The sequence below is a fragment of the Peromyscus maniculatus genome, chromosome 3, assembly GCF_049852395.1.
Source record: "Peromyscus maniculatus bairdii isolate BWxNUB_F1_BW_parent chromosome 3, HU_Pman_BW_mat_3.1, whole genome shotgun sequence".
In the NCBI taxonomy this organism is placed as follows: Eukaryota; Metazoa; Chordata; class Mammalia; order Rodentia; family Cricetidae; genus Peromyscus; species Peromyscus maniculatus.
This window is the reverse complement of record NC_134854.1, coordinates 140,394,818-140,412,527: the sequence shown is the minus strand read 5'-3', so window position 1 is coordinate 140,412,527 and position 17,710 is coordinate 140,394,818. Positions and strand designations below refer to the sequence as shown.

Sequence of the window (17,710 nt, the reverse complement as noted above, 5' to 3'; positions counted from 1 at the left end):
AGACACAATGACCATGGCAACTCTTAATAAAGAAGACATTTAACAGTTTCAGAGGTTCATTCAGTCCATTATCATCATGATGGGGAGCATGGCGGTGTGCAGGCGGACGTGGTGCTGGAGCTGAGTGCTACATCTTGCAGGCAAGAAGAAGTTGACTGACAGTCACACTGAGGGAAGCTTGAGCAAAAGAGACCTCAAAGCCCATCCCCACAATGACACACTTCCTCCAACAAGGCCACACCTACTTCAACAAGGCCACACCTCCTAATAGTGCCACTCCCTTTGGGGGCCTTTTTTTTTTATTTTTCAAACCACCACACATGGTAGGGGCTGTATAGTCCAACAATAGCTGTCTGCACATTGGAGAGGCTGAAAACCCAGAAGCTGTTCGGTCCCTGAGGCTAGATCTGACATTGAAGGCCTGGAGGGTTCCCAGAGAGATGCTGGTCTTCATTTGATTTTGAAAGCCTAAAGAAGCTGAGTTCCTTGTCAGCAGATGGCAGCAGGATCAGTGCACTCACCAAGGAGCACAGGCAGATGGGTAACAGTGGTCCAGATGTTCCCTTAGACCTCTCTCAACTGCTGCTACCATGGGAAGGTGCTGCCTGCTCTGGCAGAACGGCTTTCCCCTCTGCTCATCATCAGGAAGCACCCCACGAGTCCGCCCGGAAGCTTATCTCTTAGTTGGTCACTGGTCAAATCAAGTTGAAAGCCAGGATGAATCATCGTAGGATGGAAGTGCGGGGTTGGTCATTTTTCTAGTTCTGCTTTTAAGGCACGTTGGGCAAGCATGAGTAATGGTTTAGTGGAATCTACTAGAACTTTTAATTAGTTCTGCTCCCGTCCTTTCCCCCTATATCTGTGGAATCTTGATTCCTTAACTGGTATCTGCATAACATGGGATGCAGAAAGCAAAGGTCCACACAGAGTAATGTCAACCGACCTGTGCATGAAGAACCTGTGCATGAAGAAGCCCTCTGGAGCCTCCCACAGGGCCCAGAGGCTCTACAAGGACTTAACTACCACAGGCCCTTTTGAAGAGAAAGTTTCTCCTTATTAAGACTTCAAGACTGGGAGCTATCGCTCAGCAGTTAAGAGCATTTGCAATTCTTGCAGAGGATCCTGGTTCAGTTCTCAGTACCCAAATGGTGGTTCGAAACCACCCATAACTCCAACCCCAGGGGAATCTGGCACCTTCTTCTAACCTCTGCAGACACCAGGCATGCACATGGCAGGCACATAGACATTACATGCAGGCAAAACATCCATTCTCAAAATAAAAATAAATCTTTAAGAAGGGTTTGAGGAGATTTCAGGGCTGATGTCGCAGAGCAGGAAAGAATGTTTTGCAGTCAAAGGCCCAACGCTTTCAGATGAAGGCTGGAGAACAGATAACATCCGTGGGGTGTTTGAAATGCTTATTACTGGGTTAAATGTTTACTCCAAGGAAGAGATGCAATAAGGAAGCAAGGTTTAAAGCAGAAAGAGCAGCGCTTGAATGTACCAGAGACCGGCAAGCTTGCTATCTGAAGTGGGTAGAATTGTATTCCTCAGAAGATGCCTTTGAGTCCTCATCCCAGAACTGTGAATTTGACAATATTTGAAAGTGGGAGGCTTCATATTATGGAAGCAAATGAAAACAAGGTTATACTGGATTAGGGCGGGCCTGACTCCAGTGACTAGTGTCATCGATGGAGAGGGATATGTGGCCAGAAAGAAGAGAGTGTGAATGGCACTTTGAAGATAAAGGTGTGATTGGAGTGTTATGATGATATTTTATTTGTGCTGAAATGTGATTTTATTTGTATGTTAATAAATAAAAGTGCCTGGAGGGGTCAGAGTTAATAGCAAGCCATAGCAGAAGTCTGGCAGTGGTAGCACATGCCCTTAATCCCAATCACATGACAGGCAGATCTCTGTGTGTTCAAGGACACCACCAGCATGGAGCACATGCCTTTAATCTCAATAACAGCCATCGAGACCTGGAGGTCTGTATAGACAGGCAGTGACGAGGAGGTCGTGTGGTTGAGTTTATAACCAATGAGAAGGCAGAACAGAAAGTCAAAAGACAGACACACAGGAAGTAGATCTCTTTCTGAGAGGAAGAACGACAGCGGCAGCGAGGGATAAGAAGGCAGTCTTGGTCTTAGCTCTTGGCTGCTGCTCTGACCTCTTGGGCTTTTAACTCTGCATTTGGCTCTGTGCTTCTTATTTAATAAAACTGTTCAGAATTACATCTACAGAGTGTTGCAGATCCATGGCAGGCACCAGAGCTACATGGAGAAACCCTGTCTTGAAAAACAAACAAACAAAAATCCACCAGCCCCTTCTGCCTCTTCAAAAGGGCTTTTTATAGCAATGCCAAGGGGTGGGGCAAAAGACCAAAGCACACCACACAGCCAAGTGTAGACCCTTCCAAACCCCTGGTGACCATGCCCATGGTCCAGTCATCCACTTACCCATCCCTCCTGGGTAAAGCAAGCGCAGATTCTTGGACCCTGAGTAAATTCTCACTAGGAAACTTCTGTGGGTCTCTGCAGAAGTGAATGCTTTTCAGAGAGGGTGCAAGAGCTGCGATTGTAAGCACAGTGCCCATGCTCCTTCCCTTAAGACAGGCTACATCCTGCTAAACTTCATGTACACTGAAAATGCCAGATGTTGCCATGCATTTACTCCACCTTGCCAACCTAAGTCAAAGCTCAGCAATCGGACCTACGGTAGATTGCTGGCTGTTCACTCTCAGGACTGGGTGGCTAGCGAAGGGCTGTGACTCAGCGTGAGAGCCCGCTGCTGCCGATTACCAGTGCGGGGAAATAGAACGGGGCAACCACAAGATGGGGAACCTGAATTGAATTTGTTTCCACCCCAGGAAGAGGAGCCCTGGGAGACAGCTGTGCAGAATGACAAGTGCCAAGTGGCAGGAGTCTGGAGTCAGGCCATGAAGTGCTGACAGACATAGCGCCCCCCCCCCCGTTGGCTTCTGGGGGCAGATCTCATCCACTAAGATTAAGCCTGGTGATTGTAGTCTGGAGCCGAAACTCAAGGACTGAGACCACCTCTGGCGCTGCCTATCTGCCACTCACTACTGTGAATCTTGATGACTGGCTCTTCAGTGCTCTAGGTGACACTGAGCTGCATCCCTCCAGCAGGATGATTAATACTTAGGACATCTTACAAGTATGAGGACAAAGTGTCACCAGACACTAGATATCAGTGCCGCGGTTGCTTCTACTTCCCCAGTAGCAACTGGAGACACATCCTAGCTAAAACAGCCACGAAGACTCTGAAGGGCAAACCTGCCCGGCCCACAGACTGCCACGCTTAAGTGGGGCTGGAGTGGCCCCTGATGCACAAGGAAGGTAATCCACTAAAAGGAAGGCAGAGCTGGCAGACACGGTCTCGACCAATAGAAGCTCAAACCAGCTTAAAGCATAGGAACGACAGGAATCCAGGGGGTTCAGCTGAGCCTCCCCCAGGCAGCCATGCAGTCTCCGATTTTCAAGGACCAGAATGCACCCAAACTTCATCCAAATGTATCCCTCCTTGCCCTTCAGCATTTTTGTTTTTTTTTAAATTATCATTTTAGCAGCGGTAGTTTAATTTTTTTCTTTTTATTCATCTTTGTATATTCTTTGACTTTGTTTACACATCTTTTTCATTATTGCGTTACCTTTTTTCTTTCTTGTTCTTTTGTACCCCATGTTTACCTTTTCCCCTCCAGCTTTCTGTTGTTTAAAAACAAAGACCCAGGGCCAGAGACATGGCTCAATGATTAAGAGTGCTGCCTGTTCTTTTAGAGAACCCAGGTTCGATTCCAGCTCCCACATGGCAGCTCACGACTGTCCGTAACTTAAAATAAGAGGGTAGTGGAAAATGTCACCAGTTGACTTGATTAATAAGAAGAAAGAACATCAAAGATGGGGGACAAATATGAGGAACCACTACATTCAAACATCTATGAGGAAAAATATGTAAATAAGGGACTGGGGCAATGACTCTATGCGTTAAGAGCCTGCTCTTGGGAGGCCTTGATGGTCAGAGGTTGCAGGCTATCATGGCCTGGCAGCTCTCTCCAAAGCTCAGCAACACGAGGGACTCCCTCTCCAGTGAGACATCCTGCTCTCTACCTGCTTATCTGGAGAATATCCTGGGCCCAGAGGACTGACCTTATCTGAAAACTGTCTCTAAGCCTGGATGCCTGATGTATCTCTAGGGTGACCCTGGGCACAGTTTCCTGCTAGAAGCCTTCCCCTGCTGCACATGTGGTAACTAAGACTTGTACTAGGAGCTTTGCTATAGGATCCTGATGCCACATATGAAGGCTCATGATAGTGTGCCACTTAATGCAAATTAGGGCTTGTCCCATGGCTTCCCAATCCTATATATTTCCTGTACTCTGGAATAAAGCTGAGCTGATTCATGGAGGTCATCTCCTAGAGGATTGTCTCCATGATTTTCACAGCCATTCGAACCCTGTTCCCCACATCCGTTCCCTCTACCCTCATAGATCAATGATCCCCGAGCAAGACACAGAGCCACCCACAGACTGCCATGCAATCATGAGGACCTGACTTCTGATCCCCATGTAAAAGTCAAGCTCAGCAGTGTGCATCTGTAACCCTAGTGTCAGTGAGCAGAGATCGGTGGGTCCCTATAGCTTACTATCCAGCCAGCCTAGTCACTCGGAGAGCTCCAGGCTCAGTGAGAGACCTTTTCTCAAAAATTAAGGTGAAAAGCAATAGAGGGAGACACTTAGCATCAAGATCTGGCTATACACATAAAAAGATGCACATGTGCACTCACACACACATATACACATATGCCACACACAAAATATTATAACATAAAGTAAGTAAATAATCATGACCACAGAATCCAATAACTCTGGGATATGAACAAGAGACCAAACTTAAGAATCCATGAGATAGAAGAAAAAATTAAGCTAGTAACTAAAAGCAAAAGGAAATCTTTTTAATGAAATTACAATGGAAAAATTTCCAAATCTACTAAAATTATGTATATGATATATAATTTTATATATTATATGTTAAATGATATATTATATTATATGTTAAAATTATATATATATACATATATATATATATATATATATATATGCAAGAGGCACTGTCCAAACTGACAGTACCCTTCCATGGCACATTATAATGAATATGTTAAAAATACAAAGATAAGAAACAATAGGTATAAGGGAAAAACACCAGTTCACCTATAGTGGCAAACAGAATAATAACAGATCTATCACCAGCAGCCCTAAAAACCAGAAAAGCATGGAACAATATATTTCAAGGCCTGAAAGTAAGTGCCAACCAACATTGCTACGTCCAGCAAAGCTATCTTTATATTATTATTATTAGTAGTAGTAGTAGTAGTAATTTAATTTAATTAAAATATAATTATATCATTTCCCCTCCTGTCCTCCCTCCAATCTCTCCCATACCCACACCACTCCCTTTCAAATACATGGCCTCCTATTCTTTAATTATGACTGTTACATATATATTATATATAAGCACATAAATATATAAATTCAACCACGGAGTCTGTTTAGTATCCCTTGTATATTTTTAGAACTGACCATATGGGATTGGAAAACCATTTTTAGGATGTCTCTGGTGTGGTGGTATTGTGTTCCCCAAAATATCGTGTACCTTAATAAACTTACCTGGGGTCAGAGAACAGAAAAGCCACTAGTTAGGCAGTGATAGCACACGCCTTTAATCCTAGCATTCCAGAGACAGAAATCCCTCTGGATCTCTGTGAGTTCAAGGCCACATTGGAAACAGCCAAGCATGGTGACACACGCCTTTAATCCCAGAAAGCCAGCCTTTAATCCCAGAGAGTGGTGGTAGAAAGCAGAAAGGTATATAAGGCGTGAGGACCAGAAACTAGAAGCATTTGGCTGGCTAAGCTTCAGGCTTTCGAGCAGCACAGTTCAGCTGAGATTAATTCTGGATGAGGACACAGAAGCTTCCAGTCTGAGGAAACAAGACCAGCTGAGGATCTGGCCAGGTGAGGTTAGCTGTGGCTTGTTCTGTCTCTCTGATCTACCAGCATTGACCCCAATAACTGGCCTCGGGTTTGATTTTATTAATAAGAACTTTTAAGATTCCTGCTACACTCTGGGGCAAACTCCTCCTCCTTTTCTCAGCAGTTTGAGACCCCAGGAGATTTCTCCCATCCATGTTGGCATGGCAACCAGTGTTGTCATCACCTACTTCTTGTTTAAGCAGCCATATTGTTGAGATCTCATGGGTCGTATCTGGAAGACTCAATTTTACAGCAGAATCCTGATCCTCAGTATCTTACAATCCTCCACCCCCTCTTCCACAATTTTCCCTGAACTTTAGAATGAGGGGATATATTATAGATGCATCACCCCACAGTTCTCTGCATTTTGATTAATTAAAGCTTTCTGTAATGGTCTTCATCTGTTGCAACACCAGCTTCTTTGGTTACAGATAAGAGATTCATGCATCTTTGAGTATAAGGGTAAGTAAACAGAATGAATTTAGGAATTATACCAGTTTAGGAATGTGGCAGTAGTAGATTCTCCTATAAGATTTGTGATCTCACTAGCTACCAGTGGTTGGCAAGGTTTACAGTACCAGATATGACTTCTCTCCTGTTCAGTAGGTCTTAAGTCCAATTAGGCAGCAGTGGTTACCACCCAGACATAAGTACCACTATTGCACTTTTAGGGATATTTTCCTGTGGTAGTTTGAATGTAATTGGCCCCCATAATCTCATCAGGAGTGGCACTATTAGGAGGTATGGCTTTGTTGGAGTGGGAATGGCCTTCTTGGAGAAAGTGTGTCACTGTGAGGATGGGCTTTGAGATTTCCTATGCTCAGAATACCAGCAATGTCTCAGTTGACTTCTTGTTGCTTGCAAGATTTAGGACTCCCAGCTATTCCTCTAGCACTACGTCTGCCTGCACAGACCATAATGCCTTGCTCCCCACCATAATGATAATGGGCTGAACCTCTGAAACTCTTAAGCAAACCACCTCAATTAAATGTTTTCCTTATAAGAGTTGCTGAACAGCAACAGAAACCCTAACTAAGACACTTGCCATGCTGACCATTGTTGTGGTTCATAGGCATCACATCTTATTAAGACTGTTGAATGCTATTCTTCCTTGGCTTACATAGCACCTTCTGCTATGAGAAAAGCTAGTCATCAGGCCTTTGATTCAAATCCAGTTTCATTCTTCCAAGTCCTGTGCTGTGGGATGGTCTGTATGTCAAATTGCTCTGATTGGTCAATAAATAAAACACTGATTGGCCAGTGGCCAGGCAGGAAGTAGGTGGGACAAGGAGAAAGGAGAATTCTGGGAAGCGGAAGGCTGAGGCAGAGAGACACTGCCAGCCACCGCCAGGACAAGCAGCATGTGTAGACTCCGGTAAGCCACAAGCCATGTGGGAAGGTATAGATTTATAGAAATGGATTAATTTAAGATATAAGAACAGTTAGCAAGAAGCCTGCCACGGCCATACAGTTTGTAAGCAATATAAGTCTCTGTGTTTACTTGGTCGGGTCTGAGCAGCTGTGGGACTGGCGGGTGACTAAGATTTGTCCTGACTGTGAGCAAAGCAGGAAAACTCTAGCTACAGTCCTGTGTCTAAAATGTGTGGTGCCTTTTGCAATAGAACTTGCCTTCAACTTCTGAGAGATGACCAAGGGGAACAAAAATAGCCTGTATTGTTTGGGGATTTTCTTGAAATCTTTTGACCCACAACTCAAAAGGAGATTTCTTATGACTTGTATTGGAACTGATCTCCTTAACCTTCCTCATTTAAAGCCCCTGTGGTGGTTTGAATGAAAATGGCCCCCAAAGGACCATAGGGAGTGGCACTATTAGGAGGTGTGGCCTTATTACAGGAAGTGTGTCACTGAGGGTGGGTGTTGAGGTTTCAGATGCTCAAGCCAGGCCCAGTGTCTCCCTTTCTCTTCCTGCTGCCTGCAGATCCAGATATAGAACTTCCAGCTACCTCTCCAGAACCATGACTGCCTGCATGCTGCTGCTGTGCTTCCCACTATAACAATAATGGACAATAATGAACTAAACTCTGAACTGTAAGCCAGCCCCAGTTAAATGGTTTCCTTTATAAGAGTTGCTGTGGTCATAGTGTCTCTTCATAGCAATAAAACTCTGACAATAAAACCCCTCCATTTTCCCATTTCTCTCTTCATTTCACTTCTATCCTGCTATTCCCTTCTCTGGTGTTCCTCCCCTTTCCTCCTTCCAAAGTCCTTTTATTTTCCCAGTTTCTGCATGTACTCCATGTTGTATACTCACATCTGAGGATTTGGAGCCAAGAACTTCATGAGAGAGAACATGTAGCATTTGTCTTTCTAGTTCTGGATTACCTCACCCAGTATAATCTTTCCTAATTCCCATCAATTTACCTGAGAATTCCAGGATTTCATTTTTCTTTTCAGCTGAATAGTATTCCAGTGTGTGTGTGTGTGACATATTCTTTATTCATTTATCAGAATGACATTTATGTTGTTTCCATTTCTTAGCTATTGTGAATAGACTGGCAATAAATATTGATGATCAGGTAGCTATGGAGTATGACATCGAGTCCTTTGGGCATATGCCAAGAAGTGGTACGGATGAGTCATAAGTTTAGTTTGGTTTAGTTTTAGTTTTTTCAAGGGTTCTCCACACTGAATTCTGGAGTTGTACCAGTTTGTACCAGTTTGCAATCCCACAAATAGTGAGTGAGTGTTCCCCTTTTCTCACATCTTCATCAGTACCTGTTGTTAGTTGTTTTGTTGACCTTAGCCATTCTGGTTGTCATAATATACACTGTGCTAATTGCTAAGGATGGTAAACATTTTTGAGATATTGCTTAGCTATTTTGATTATTTATATTAGGGACGCTATGTTGAGATTTATAGCCTGTTTTTAATTAGATCATTTGTTTTCTTCACTCTTAGAAATTTTTTATAAATTCTGGATATTAATACTTTGTCAGATGTATAGCTGGCAAAGATTCTATCCTACTCTCTGGGTTTCCTCTTCCCTCAGTTGATTATTTCCTTGATATACAGAAGCTTTTCATTTTCCAGGAACCATTTGTCAATTGTTGGCCTTAAGTCTAGGCAAATGGAGTCTTATTCAGAAAGTCCTTTCCTGTGTCCATATCCTGTAGGGTATTGCCTATGTTTTCATCTTGCAGTTTCAGGATTCACTTTGAGATCTTTGATATATTTGGAGTTAATTTTTTATGGGGTGATAGACACAGGTCTAATTTCATTCTTCTACATGTAGGCATCCAGTTTTCCCAGCACCATTTGTTGAAGATGCTATCTTTTTTTTTCCAGTGTATGCTTTTGGCATCTTCAACAAATATCATATTGTATGGAACAGATCAATTCTCTAGTGAGTGTATTATTGACATGAGCATGGCCATGTCAAGGATCCCAATATTTTAGACCCATGGGACTGGCAAGGGCTCCTGGTCTGAGTATGGATGTTGACAGTGTGTGCAGAAAGTATCAACCAAGCTTCATCATCCCAAATGACTGCATCCTGAGATTGTGTCTCTACAGAAACCTCCTGCCAAGGTTAGCTAACTCCCTCCTCATTCAGCTGTTTATAATAAACCCACATGCTCATTCAACTGTGTATAATAAACTCCCTCCTTATTCAGCTGTATATAATATGCCCACCTCAATATTCAGTTGTATATAATAAACCCATCTCCTCATTCAGCTGAATATAATAAACACCCCCCTGTTCAGCTGTATACAATAAACAGGGTGAGTTTATATGACACGTAAACATGACAGGGTTCTATTCAGCTGCAAAGAAAGTTGAAATCATGACTTTGCAGGAAAGGAAATAAGCCAGAAATACCATATGTTTTCTTTTATATGCAGGCTCTAGGCTTAAATTTATATTTGTGTAGATGTGTATGTATCTGTGAGTGTGTGTATGTGCGGTGGGTGCATGTGTATGCATGGGTGCGTGCGTGTGTGTGTGTGTGTGTGTGTGTGTGTGTGTCTTGAAAGTAGAAGAGACTGTGATTTGGAGGCCGTTACCCTAAGGGAAGGAACCAGTCCTATCATGGTGTTGTGTGGCACTCCTCTTGAACACATGTTTACTCACTCCAGAAAGGGAACTGACAACAGATCAGAGTAGTAAAGATGCAACCAAAGTCCAATTTGGAGAACCAATGAGTTGGTTTTTTTTTTTTTAAAGATTTATTTATTTTACATATACAGTGTTCTATTTGCATGTATCCCTGCAGGCCAGTAGAGGGAGCCAGATCTCATTACAGATGGTTGTGAGCCACCATGTGGGTGCTGGGAATTGAACTCAGGACCTCTGGAAAAACAGCCAATGTTCTTAACCTCTGAGCCATCTCTCCAGCCCCACCAATGAGTTTTATTGAGGTTATTTACTGCAGGAAAAATGACTCAATGACAGCTGCGTCACCAAAAGCCTGCCCCCAACATGGGTGACAGCTCATGAAAGCTGGAAACCTGGAGCTCACTGCACAACTTGAAGGCAGATCGAGATATTGGAGATGATCTCTTTCAGGCTCAGGTTGCTGCCTATTCCAGGCAGCCCAGTTTGTCTTAGAGTGTCTTTCAGCAGTCTTTACTGATTATATCTGCTTAGGAAGGGAGGTAGATGATGTATCTAGTCAGTTTCAGGGACTTCCTGAAACTTTTGAGTTGTTTCCTGAGCTTAACTAGCTTCCCTGCAGGATGGAATGTTTCACCTTTAAAACATCCAGTGTCTTAAGGAGCCTCTCTTGAAGATGGAAGGTTTTATCTTGAAGGAAGTTGCTACTTAACACCTGAGTAGTGGTTCCTTTCTGTTGCTATGATAAAACACTGACCAAATTTGACTTGGAGAGGAAAGGGTTTGTTGACTTTCACTTCCACATCACAGTCCACCACTGAGGGAAGTCAGAGAAGTAACCCAGACAGGAACTTGGACTCCTGAACTGAAACTGAGGCCACAGAGGAAGCCGCTTACGTGCTCTCTTCCCATGCTTGCTCAACTTACTTTCTTATACACCCCCAAACCACTTGTCTAAGGGTGGTACCACCCACAGTGCCCTGGGCATTCTCACATCAGTAATTATTCAAGAAAATACCCCCATAGATTTGCCCACAGGCCAATCTGATAGATGCAGCTCTTCAGTTAAGGTTCCTTCTTTGAGAATGACTTTTCTTTGAGAATGACTCTACTTTGTGTGTCAAGTTGATAAAAGATAATCAATACAACCTAGAGTATCTTCAGCATTTTCTTCTCTGTATTTCATTTTCTCTCTGGAAATGGATGAACCAAACCATGGTTTGGGAAGGATTCAAAGGTTCAGATGAAGGGCTGTGAGACACACCCACTGACTGCCCAGTGCCTGCACCACAAAGTAGGCACATGGCTCTGCCTGTGGTGTGGTCAGGAAGGAAGGAAAATAAAGGGAAGAGAGCAAACGCATTGAGACAGAAACCCAGCATCTGCGTGGCTAGCAAAGAAGGGAAAAGAGAAAATGCCTGAAGCGGCTAGGAATGGATCTGAACTGCGGTGTGCTAAGAAGTGAGGTGGTTCTGAATTTGCTTAATGGGGACACTTGCTTCTCTTTCTTGAGACGTTGCAAGAATTCATCCATTCACAAGCCCACTTAGACCCTGTGTTTGGCACTGAGATGCCAGAAACTCTAGATGAAGTCTCTCTCTCTCTCTCTCTCTCTCTCTCTCTCTCTCTCTCTAAGTTTTTTTCGAGACAGGGTTTCTCTGTGTAGTTTTGGTGCATGTCCTGGATCTCATTCTGTAGACCAGATCTCACTCTGTAGTTCTGGCCTCGAACTCACAGAGATCTATCTGGCCCTGCCTCCCGAGTGCTGGGATTAAAGGCGTGCGCCACCACCGCCCGGCGAAGTCTCATTCTTTCCATCATAGTCCCCATCCAATTTAAAGTGTCATAAAGTGGACATGAACCTAGAGGTCACATTCCAAAGGACCCTATGTCTGTGAACTTTCTTTTTGTTTGAGACAGGGTCTCAGTATGTATCCCAGGCCAGCCTGGAATTTACTATGTAGTCCGGGCAGGCCTCAAGGTTAGTATTCTTCTGCCTCAGTTTCCTGAGTGCTAGGACTATAGGCAGATGCCACACACAGCCTCTGGGGTTTCTTCTCAGTAACCACTGATGTAACGGCAGATAGAGTGGGTACTCAGTCGATGTAGGCTTGGACTAAAGGTGCCAAAGCTGCCAATCTGGCATCACGATTCTCTAACATTTCAGTGAGGTGCCATTTATATTTACTCTTATTTAGTACCTTGGAGAACTTTTGTCTTATCTTGGAAATGTAGCAGTGCTGTGCACTTCATCACTTGCCAGAAGTTTCCATGCTCCAAGTCTCCTAGGAGGGAACTCTATTGCATCTTTACACTCCTACTCCTGAGCTGGGTGCTCACACTTGTGTGATAAATAGCATGACAAATCCATGTACTAGAGACACTTTACACAGGTAGCTAATCGTCACACAAGCGCTTACCCTGCTATCTGGGAAGAGAGCTGACTAGTGGGAGGCCACATGCCTTCTGCTCAAGAAAGGTCGGTACTGAACATGGAAACGATCCCTACACGTTTTTATTTTACTACAGTACTAGGAGGCAAAAAGATTGGCCTCTTCAGGAAAGCATAGGCTAATGGAATCTGTGACCAGATGAGTTGTTTATCCCGGGGCCAGGCAGGAGTCAGGGGGAATCAGAACTTTGTTTACAGTTGCTCCGAAATGACATGGGGAAGAGTGAGATCTTAAAGTTGAGAAGAGACGGGGTATTCAGTCAGCAAGCCTGTTTTAGAAGTAGGTGGTCCAGACCCTTAAAGTTTTCTCTTACGGCATTAGAGGGGAACATCTGGGTTAAAGATATCTCAACAGCTGTCAGCTAATAAAGTCAGTAATTGTGATTAGGAACAAATATTCTCCCCTGGAATGCTGCTTCTATAGGATGCAACCTCACAGTCATCTCAATCATCCATCTACTAATACATTCATGAGTTACAGTAAGCATGGGTTAGCTGCCTGCTGTCTGCCAGCCATAATCCCAAATACTTCCAATGCAAAATGGCATTTAATTCAGAAATAAAAACATCATGCAGCTGGTTTAAGGAAGCCACTCAAACACTTGCCCCGTCCCAAACTCCACACATCTCAGTGGACTTGAGACAGTCAGAATGGCCATTCTGAAGCTATGGAGTTTTGCTTAGGATTTTACTTTCACAAGCAAACTTTCTTTCTTCTTTCTTCTTGTGGTTCTTGCTCCTTCAATAACAAGAAGTTGAATTCACTTATCCATTATGAAAAAGGGGAAAGATTTTAAAAACCAACTATGATGGAGCTGAAACTAGGCCGGGGGGCGGGGGGATGGAGTATATGTGTGCCTTAGATGTTCTCTTCTGTGTCTTGTGTCCCTTTGCTTACATTCCATGTTTCTATTCCTGAATTAATTAGAATAAAGTGACTTTTTCAAATTGCATCTAATCCTCACAGTTTTAGGAAACATGTATTATTGTTATTGGCCACTAAGCAGATGAGAAAACTCAGAGTCAGAAGGGCTAAGTCCAGGGAGTCTGCCAAGGCAACCCTGTAAAGAAAACAGAACCAGAGCGGAACACACACCAGAGCTGCCTCTCGGCACCACCCCATTCCACCCAGACACATGCGGGCCTTGTACTGCTAGCCTCTCACCTGCTTATTATGCTAGTATTCCTGGTGGACACTGCCTTGAGAATACTCCCCCAGCAATCATTTGGATAGGGGCAAGAGTGGGAGAGGTTTTGTTTTTGTTTTTCTATTCATTAAAAATCATACAATCCCAGACCTTAAAACCGCCTACCAGACTGCCTACTTAAACTCCATAATTTAACATGTAAGGGAACTTGGGTCCAGTGAAATGGAATGGCTCACCCAAATGCCATTGGCAGGCTAGGTTCGTTGACTAGGGCCCAGCTCTCCCGAGGATGCTCAGACAGCTCTGGAGACCTATTGGTCCCCATCATAGCGCCCCAGAACAGGACCCTGCTACACATTGCTGTTCTCCAAGTCTTCTGGCAGAGATCTTTACAAGGCCAATCTATCATTTGGCCTGATACTCCGAGTCCCTGCAGGAGCTTGCTTTTCTTCCTTCATCCTTTTTTGGAGGTCCACAGGCACTCGGTTTTTGTTTGTTTGTTTTTAGATGAATCCACGGTCTCAATTGTGGAGCTTTCTGTGCCAGGCATAGATCAGAAGAAGGAGGAATGGGCGTGTCCTGGCTGTAAAGGGCGAGGCCAGGCCCTGGAAGGCGGGGCCTGGCCCTGGAAGGCGGGGCCTGGCCATCGAGGGCGGGACCGGCCATGGAGGGCGGGGCCTGGCCGTGGTGGGCGGGCGCGCGGTTGGCGCCCCACCCTCGTTTCCCTCATTTCCTCGCGCGCGCCGGAAGTGGCGGTGCTCCGCGGCGGCGCGCCGGGCCGGCCAGCGCAGGGCGCTGGCCAGGTGTGCAGTTCCCCAGGGGCGGCGGCGCTGAGCGGCGGGCGCGGTGAGTACCGCCCTCGCCTGCCGCGCCTCTGGGCGGCGGCCGGTCCCCTCCGACGAGCCCTCCGGGACGGGACGCAGCCGGGCGCGGCGCTTCCCTGACGCGCCCTCCCGAGTCTGGTCCGGTTTCAGGAGCCGGCTGCTGCCAGAGACCGTTGGTTGGCGTGTCAGTTACGGCTCTTTTTTAAAACCTACTCGCCATCGTCTCGGCTGAGTGGCTCAACTTTTTACTGTGGGGTTAAAAGCGTCCTCTGGCAGCAGCCCTCCTGGCTCTGATAAAAATGACCTCCTTTAAAAGATGCTCTTGGAGTAGGAATCGGTGACCCCCGGAGCCTGGAAAAACGGGGAATTGTCAGAATGACCGGATAGTTTGGAAAATTCCTGCATTTCTGAGCAAGTGGCTGTGTAATTTGTCAAACACCACGGCGGTGCTTGTGTTTGTGGTGATGGTATTGGCAGCATGACAGTTGGATTACAGAGCTAAAGCTTTTCCCCTTAAGCTCTTGTTAAATCCTGGAGGTGTCTTTAGCCTGCTTTTGAAACGTGTGTGTGCAGTGTCTTGACAGTACGTGTCGTTGAAGGCCTCTGGGCCTTTAAGTCCTTGTAGATTAAGGCTATCTTTTAAAGGTGTATTAAAATAACACCTTTGGGCCGGGCGGTGGTGGCACACACCTTTTAATCCCAGCACTCGGGAGGCAGAGCCAGGCGGATCTCTGTGAGTTCGAGGCCAGCCTGGTCTACAGAGTGAGATCCAGGACAGGCACCAAAAACTACCCGGAGAAACTCTGTCTCGAAAAAAACCAGATAGATAGATAGATAGATAGATAGATAGATAGATAGATAGATAGATAGATAGATAGATAAAGACACCTTCAATTTGAGAAGTGACAAAAAGTGTTTTATGGCATAAAGTTCAGGAACATCTTGTATTACTATCTGCTACCATTTGTTTAAAATTGTATGACTAAAAGAATGCAGAAAGGATTTAGATTTCCAGTATATGTGGCTTAGAGGATTTGAATCTAAGCAATCAGCTTTAGTTTCAAGTAATTTAGAGATTACCTTTTTTCCTCCTTCACTTCTTTTGTGGAGGTACAAAATACACATGAAGTCAACAAATGCAAACATATTAACTATATAGGTCAGTGACTCCTTACATGCTTATTACCTTGTTTCCTGCTACACACATCAGATTGTAACTAAAATATTTCCATAGTACTCTGCTTCTTCCAAGTCCGGTGTAACCCAGCTTCCCCCATCTGTATTCTGACATCTCTCCTCAGCCATTAGTTTGGTCTCTTTTGAGCTTCTTATTAGTGGAGTTAATATGTAGTATTCTCAGAATATTGCTTATGGAAGTCACTCTTCATGTTTTTTGGTATGGTGACATTCATGTCATGGTATAGTTATTGATAGTTCTTTTGTAATGTTCCATTGTGTGGTGTGACGGTTCTTCTGTTACGAGCGTGTGTGCTTCCGGTTTTGTGTATTATTGTTTTAGATGTTAAGAACGGTATAACATTGCTTTTAAAAATGTAACAGAATCTCTTAACTAATACAACAGTAAAGGTTGGTTTTAAAGGTATAGCAATTATGAGTTAAGGCATGGGGCGCACACCTTTAATCCCAGCACTCAGGAGGCAGAGGAAGGCGAATCTCAGTGAGTTCCAGGCCTGCCAAGGATACACCCTGACACGTTGACAATCTTCTCGCAGACTCATTACGTTTCATTATCTTTTACCCACAAGTCAGTTAGAGCAGGCCATGATATGACTGTACAGTTTGATAACAGTTAGGTAAGAACTGTATTACTCAAGCTAGTGGTTGTCAGGGGAAATGTGGTAGCCACCAGAGGAAATGAAGCACTGAAAGATACAACTAAAAATGGGCTGGAGAATCATGAGATTTCAAGACAAAAAACATAATATAGTTACTGTCATGCCACACAGTACTAGGTGTAGTGTAAAACTGAATTAAATTAATTATAAGGTTAGTTTCAGATGGGAATTTATTGCAGTAGTGTAGTTATTTCCATAACAGAACAAAAATCACTAAACATCTGTAGGAAGTCAGATTATATAATTTAGGCAAATGCAAGAAGCAATTGAGTTGAAGACTTTTAAAAATTAGTACCCTCAGGTTTGGAAAGGTGCTTTGCCGACTGAGCACATACACACACACACACAGAGAGAGAGAGAGAGAGAGAGAGAGAGAGAGAGAGACAGAGACAGAGAGACAGAGAGACAGAGAGACAGAGAGAGAGACAGAGAGAGAGACAGAGAGAGAGCGATCCTTTAGGGGACAGAATACTGGCAAACATAGATCAACCCCTCCCTTTCTAATTTCTGGGGTTTTTTTCCTGGGGTGAAGATGATCTGAAAAATCTGAAAGTATGACCTTTCGAAGGGCTGGTGTGTCGCAGCTGCTGATTGCTGTTCTCCAAGATATCAGATATGTATCAAGAAAATAAGGATATTTCTCAAAGCAGAAGTGTATGAGTTTAAGAATGAATTGATACACCAAAACTCTTAATATTGTTGAAGACACGTTTAGATGCTGTCTAGTAAAATTTATGAACTGTGCAGATGAGTATATAATTTTATAAGCGTCTAAAAACAATGTTTTGTTTATTTATAAAGGAATAGAAATCAGATTTCCAAACATTGTATGACAGTAGTGTTGTGTTCTAAAGAGTCATGCATGTATGTAATCCCACCACATGGTAAATTGAAGATCATGAATTCAAGGTCAGTCTTGGCCACATTAGGAGATTTTGTCCCAGAAAAGAAGTCAAACAAACAAACAAACAAACAAACAAACAAACAAAAATGCCCATAGGATTATTTTGAACTTGGGACCTTATCGCTGAACAAAATCATTTCACACATATTCAGTAGAATATACAAAGTGTACTGTATCAAAATGAAAATTTTAGGAAAATATATGTATGGAATTCAAAGAAAGCAGTGAAACATTTCTTAGCTCCAAGTTATAAATAAATTTAGCTAAGAAATTTAAATGTAATACTAAGGATTTTTTAATTCTTTGTGTAGCTCTGGCTGTCCTGGAACTTAAGACCAGGCTAACCTCAACTCAGATCTACCTGCCTCTCCCTCCCCAGTGCTGAGATACAAAGATGTGCACC

At 43.8% G+C, this 17,710-nt stretch overlaps 1 protein-coding gene across 4 annotated transcripts in view; it reads left to right on the top strand.

Moving 5' to 3' along the window:
* Positions 1 to 14,413: 14,413 nt before the first annotated feature.
* The window catches only part of Csgalnact2 (chondroitin sulfate N-acetylgalactosaminyltransferase 2), a 44,890-nt gene continuing 41,593 nt past the window's right edge, over positions 14,414 to 17,710 (top strand). For 2 of the 4 annotated variants that reach the window (XM_076567702.1, XM_076567701.1), the window contains exon 1: positions 14,463 to 14,569. The gene's annotated coding sequence lies outside the window, so the exon portion shown is untranslated. Of the gene's footprint in view, positions 14,570 to 17,710 lie in introns of all 4 variants that reach the window. The other 2 variants (XM_076567700.1, XM_076567699.1) reach the window with 2 other exon arrangements.